Source organism: Gopherus evgoodei, chromosome 3 (assembly GCF_007399415.2).
Source record: "Gopherus evgoodei ecotype Sinaloan lineage chromosome 3, rGopEvg1_v1.p, whole genome shotgun sequence".
NCBI classification, from domain to species: Eukaryota; Metazoa; Chordata; order Testudines; family Testudinidae; genus Gopherus; species Gopherus evgoodei.
This window is the reverse complement of record NC_044324.1, coordinates 44452643-44458668: the sequence shown is the minus strand read 5'-3', so window position 1 is coordinate 44458668 and position 6026 is coordinate 44452643. Positions and strand designations below refer to the sequence as shown.

General features: G+C 42.0%; 1 protein-coding gene across 2 annotated transcripts in view; it reads left to right on the top strand.

Moving 5' to 3' along the window:
- Positions 1–371: 371 nt before the first annotated feature.
- The window catches only part of COLEC11 (collectin subfamily member 11), a 49220-nt gene continuing 43565 nt past the window's right edge, over positions 372–6026 (top strand). For both annotated transcript variants that reach the window (XM_030555486.1, XM_030555485.1), the window contains exon 1: positions 372–2710. The gene's annotated coding sequence lies outside the window, so the exon portion shown is untranslated. The remainder of the gene's footprint in view (positions 2711–6026) is intronic.

Here is a 6026-nt window from a genome sequence, read left to right as displayed (position 1 = left end):
TGGTTAAAACTGTTTGATTTATTATTTTAAATAGTTTAAGGTTGTTGATGGGTTTTGTTCCCTAGGCAGAACTTTCTTCATAGAGTGTGATCCTGCACTCCATTGACTTCAGTGGGAGTTGTTTCAACTGGGTTAAGATCGCTCTCAGGCTATCTTTAGACTACCTGCCGTATCGGCGGGTTAAAATTGATTGCTCGGGGACCGATATATCAATTCCGGAACTCCACCAACCCCAACGGAGTTGCGGAATCGACAGGGGGAGCCGCGGACATCGATCCTGTGCGGTGAGGACGGGTGAGTAATCCGATCTTAGATATTCGACTTCAGCTACGTTATTCACGTAGCTGAAGTTGCGTATCTAAGATCGATTTCCTCCCATAGTGTAGACCAGCCCTTAGTCTTTTCTATTTATTTATTTATTTATTTATTTTAAGAAGTGGGTTTAGGGGCCAATCCTTTATTCCAGGTGCAGGGTGACCGCCTGGTGATTTTTGAGAAAAGCACCTTCCAGCTTTCAAGTGGTTTTTTTCGATTATTTTTTCTTCTTCTTGTTTTCTGCTAGGAAATCCATCCTTCTCTCTCCATTAGAGAAACCATTTCTTTCTCCTTAAATGAACCAAAGTCATTAATGATTTCTCTTTCTTTTTTTCCCCTTTTCTTGGGAAAAAAGCACTCAGGAATGCATTCTCGCTACAGTGCCTGGTCTTCCCCTTAGCACTCTTTGATTTTTTTGCTTCTTTTATTCAGCCTTTCTATATTCTTATTTACTTGTAAATCCGTTAATGTTTAATATCTCTTTTGCTGCTAACTTCCTTCAAAGATTTTTTTTGATTCTCTTTATACTTGTCTCTCAAAGTTGTGTTTATGTAGCGAGGTTTAAATATGGATCTAAAAATGTTACATTGCCATTGTAACATGATCTTCAAAGACTTGAACTGAATTCGTTTTGCTGCATTCTTTATGTCAAACAGTTTCCTTAGCATTCCATTGGGAGCATTGCTATATGTACCCAATTCTGTGTAATGCTAATTGCCCCTTTATTGTCACTGAAGTCAGTGGCACTTCTTATGTAAGTAAAGGTAAATAGGATTAGACCCTTAATTTGACATTGTGGCCTTTCTACATTTACATTAGTATGTCTCCTCTCTTTGAGCTTTTTGCACTGATGTAATTTTTCCATCATCTAGTCAAGTTTTAATCTCTAATAATTATTGAAAAATAATTTTAAAAAATGGGTTGTTTGCCAGGTTCCAGCCTAATGTGGAAATGAACTGGCCAAGAGATTAAACCCTGAGGGTCTATATTTATAATGGAAAAAGCTGTTCAGATTTTTAACTCTAGCTGTGCTGTTGATATTTCTGTAAGAAACTTTACATTGCAAGTTACTAATAAATGTATGAGCCCTTTGTTAGAGACTAGTTAATTGTTAGTATAATGTGGGCCACAGTTGTTTGTGGTGACAAAAAGGGGGGAGTAGGTTTTTCTAATGAATCTGCCTTTGCACATCCAAATGGCTCCCTAAGGGCTTTATCAGTGATACTGACTGTACAAAAATGCACATGGGACTTAATCCTGAGCTGTGCCAAGCATGAGCTTGACAAAGCTTGTGCTGGGGTAATGGGAAGGGAGACAAAGGTGTCTAAATCACCTTTTATGTCCTCCTTGATCATCTGTCCAACAATGGCCGAGATCAGTCAGAATGCAAAGGATTTATCTCTGATCCTTGTCCATCCCTGATGTGCCTCCTGTTCAGAGGGTAGGAGAGCCAGCGACAATGACTTCAGAACACCTGGGGATTCCCATTGGCAAGGTGACTTCTTGGCTGTTCCTTTAGGACCATGGGGGAAAACTCTGATGCTTAAAGTATATATGAATTACTTCTCTCGGCACTGAAGTGCCATTATATACTGAAGGGTTAAAATGTGACAACTGTTTAAGAGTAAACAGCAACAACATAATAGACCAATTCAGGAGTTATAGTGTAGAATTTCTGAATGTTCTTCTCCCTCAACAGGCATAGAACTTCCCTTTGTCAATGGATAGTTCCATATGGGTAAAGAAAACAGAAAGGCTTGGAAGAGACCAGCCATGTGGAGAATTGAGTATTTACATTATTGTGCAGTGTGTGGAGTTTCTGCTCTTTAAACAGTGGCATGCTTTACTCCAGAAGTGAAAAATACTTTGGCCAATTGCAAAAATAGGGGAAATTGGGGTAGAGGAAGAATGTATTAATTACATACATTGGAATTTTAGTAGGACCCTTGACTCACTCTCTTTTGAATATCAGCTGCTGAAATTAAAGCAATGCAGGAAAATTGTGCTCTGGTGAGAATGTGTGTGTGGTTAGTTGGATCTAAATGGTTACAAAGGGGTTCTCTGTTAGTGAGGGGGAGGGGACAGTGAGAATGCATTCCCAAAAAAGTACATTCCCAAAATAAGCAGCTTACATCATAGACCTCTTCAGTTTTCCCACACTTCTTTCCTAATTATTGTACTGCAGGACAGCTGATCTATTTCAAACAGGGAGTTGTTTACAGATAACACTTGCAACTGTTCTGTCTGATTTGTTGAACTGTCCAAAAGCAAAAGACAACATCTTTTCAAATTAAAAACTGTCAGATTTCTGTAAACAGCAGCATGAGGGTCATCTGTGCAATTTCCCTGAAGGCAGAGTGTGCTCTGCAGTCCCCATTTTCTCAGCAATCATAAGGTAGGAGAGACTTTTGCAGTTTTATTGATTAGAAGCATGTAAGGAGGAAAAAGTCTGGATGTAAGATAGAGACTGGACATGTGAGTGGCAACATTCAAAGTATGTCTGACAACTGATGTGGGTTAGGTGCAGGATAAGAAACAAAGTTTGATATACTGTATTCTGAGAGATAATGTGGACCTTACTGCTTACAAAAGCCTGATTTAGCTAAAAAAATCCCTGTTTAACTTGGGGTTTGTGAGAGTGTCAAAGATACTTCTGAGCAAGAGAAAGTGAATTAAAATAAGATTTTTTAATTTTTGTTTTGTTTTTAACAACTGAAATTGAAATGTATTAACTTTTCAGAGCCACTGGTTCTGATTTTAGTAATTTCAGCGTAGCATCTTTGTCTGGTTAGAACACATGTGATTTAATTGCCAGAGTGGCAAGAGAGACCTGGCTGTGATTCTTCATAATATAATCAATATAGCCATTTAAGACTAGAAATGCTAAACACATTTCTCAGTCTTTCTATTCTGGGGCACCAGGAAGTCTTCATCTATTACGAAAGATGAGTTTATAATATAGCCCCCAATGCAAAGGATAGAAGACATGTGGCAGTGGTGTCATACTGAAGTAGATTGTAGAGGATCCAATAATGACAGAATACACTAATGGCTAGTAAAGGGGTAACTCAGTAGAGATTGAGTCAAGGATAATTAGGACTGGGATTAGTGGTATATTGGATAAAGGGAAACTTTATTAAAATTAAAGGTTTATATATATGCAGCTTATAGATATGGATATTGGCTGTAAGGTTTGGAAGGGGAAACGTTTCTTATAAAATTTGAGTATCTAATTAGAGAAGTGAAATGCACCACTTTATTTTTCACTTTTCATACAAAGAAATAAAAAACTCCTGAGATTAAATTATTACAAATTACTAGTCACTAGTTACTCTGAAAATGTAACTGAAACATAATAGCAATTTTTCCATTCTCAGCAGCTGGTTTGTGGAGTATTTTGGTGTTAGATACTTCATATTTATGCACATGCTCATTTAAAGCTGTAAATCTATTGGAGGATGTAAACCAACCATTGATTTAAAGAAAAGATCATTGATGTCATTTCTGTGAATCAAATTCCCAGTCCTTCTATGATATCACCTATTAAAAATGCCTGTAAAATTTTGATCAAGATGTATATTCTTAAATGTATGTTCTTAAAAAGATATTGCATTTTAATTTTCATGCTTTGAAATCCAACTGATTTTGATTAGAACTGAAACAGATACCAGGCAAAAAGATGATATTGTGGCTCTGATCCTGTAGTTGATTCTGTGAATATTTTCTTCCATAATCTTTTCATTTATAGTAACCTGAAGGATTACTTGTAAGCTTCTGGGGCAGATACTGACTTTTACTGTGTTTATTCAGTGTGTGACATAATACAGTGCTGATGTTGTTGGTTAGGGTCTCTAGACACTGCTGTAATACAAATAAGAGATTAAAAAAAATGTTTCTGACAAGAAGTGGGTTTTTTACGTTGACTGTCCCTTTAAGAATGTTTGATTGTCTTTAGAAAATTCACCCTAGATGTGAACATCTGCCAACATAGAATCATTTAAAAATAGCGTGTTCTGTATCACTAACACTTTCAATAGGAGTATGCAAATCATAATCCAAATTCATAGCCAAACCTGTGACTTTGCCTGATGACCAATACATAACTGCATTGTGGAAGCAGCAGAGTCCTATCACATAACTCAGTGGTCCCCAATGTGGTGCCCGCGGGCACCATGGCGCCTGCCGGGGCATTTATGTGCACCTGCCTACTGCCCAGCAGAGGAGAGAAGCTGCGGCCCCACACCCGATGGGGACATAGAACTCAGGCTGCGAGCATAGTGTTTTCTGTTCCCAGCAGGCGTGGGGCCTGCCTAGTACCCAGCAGGGGAGACAAGCCGCAGCCCCACGTCTGATGGGGACAGAGAACTCTGGGGCTGCAGGCTGTGGGCGGGACGATGCCAGGGTTTTTGGCACCCTCAGCGAGGGTTCTTCCGCACTCCCGGTTGTTGGTGGCAATTCTGTGGCGGGGTGGGGTTTTCCTTCCGCGGCTCCCGGTCTTCGGGGCAATTTGGGGGCAGGTCCTGGAGCGAGTGAAGGACCCGCTGCAGAATTGCCGCCGAAGACCTGGAGCGCGGAAGGACCCCCTGCCGCCAAATTGCTGCCGAGGGTGGCAAAATGCCACCCCCCGCAAATCCTAGTGCCCTTGGTGACCGCCTAGGTCGCCTAAACAGAAGTGCCGGCCCTGGCTGTTGGCGCCACTGTTTTCTGTCCTCGCGGCTTCTCTCCAGCTTCTCTTTTCTCTCTGGATTCATATATTATGTTATATTAAATGATGTTTTTTGTATTATTTAATGTACAAATACAAAATAAGTCTTGAAAAATTGTTGGCACCCGCCACGCTCTTTTGAACACTTGAATGTGCTACTGGACACAAAAAAGTTGGGGACTGCTGACATAACTTGTAGTGGGGCTACCATGTTGATATCTCTCTGAGCGAATTCATGTAGCTTTAAAAACTTCATTTTTACTCTACGTTAGGGATTGCTCAAAAGTTTTCTGTTTAAACTTTTTTTGGACACAAAATTGGGGTTTTGACACAACTTTACAAAAAAAGTGTCTTTTCTGTGGAAAATTTCATTAATTTTTTTTTTAACCAAAATATTTCAGCCAAATCCTAGAAATATTTTGGCTAAAAATGGAAGTTGTAGTTTGCTGCAAGTCCCCATTCTTCTCTATGGGCTAGGATCCCTAGCTGCCAGGGCCGGCGAAATCATTTAGGCGACCTAGGCGGTTGCCTAGGACCCTGACATTTGGGGGGCGCCATTTTCTTCGGCAGTGACCACAGCAGCCGGATCTTCGGCCACCCCGGTCGCCACCGGCATTTAGGTGGAGGGAGCTGGGGCAGGGGAGCGCAGGGAGGACCGCCTGCAGCAAGTAAGGTGGGGGGGGCGGCACGCAGGGGAACTCCCCGCCCCGCCCCAGCTCACCCCTGCCCCGCCTCCTCCCTGAGCACTCCGTGGCCGCTTCACTTCTCCCGCCTCCTAGGCTTGCAGCGCCAATCAGCTTAGGCGCCGCAAGCCTGGGAGGTGGGAGAAGTGAAGCAGCAATGGCGTGCTTGGGGTGCTCGTGCGTGGAGCAGAGGTGATCTGGGGAGAGTGCCTCAGGGCGGAGGGTGGGGGATGGGGAGCTGCCGCAAGGGGGGCGCCTCATGGCAGAGGGAGGGAGCTGCTGGGGGGGGCCGCAAGGTGGAAGTTTCACCTAGGGTGCGAAAC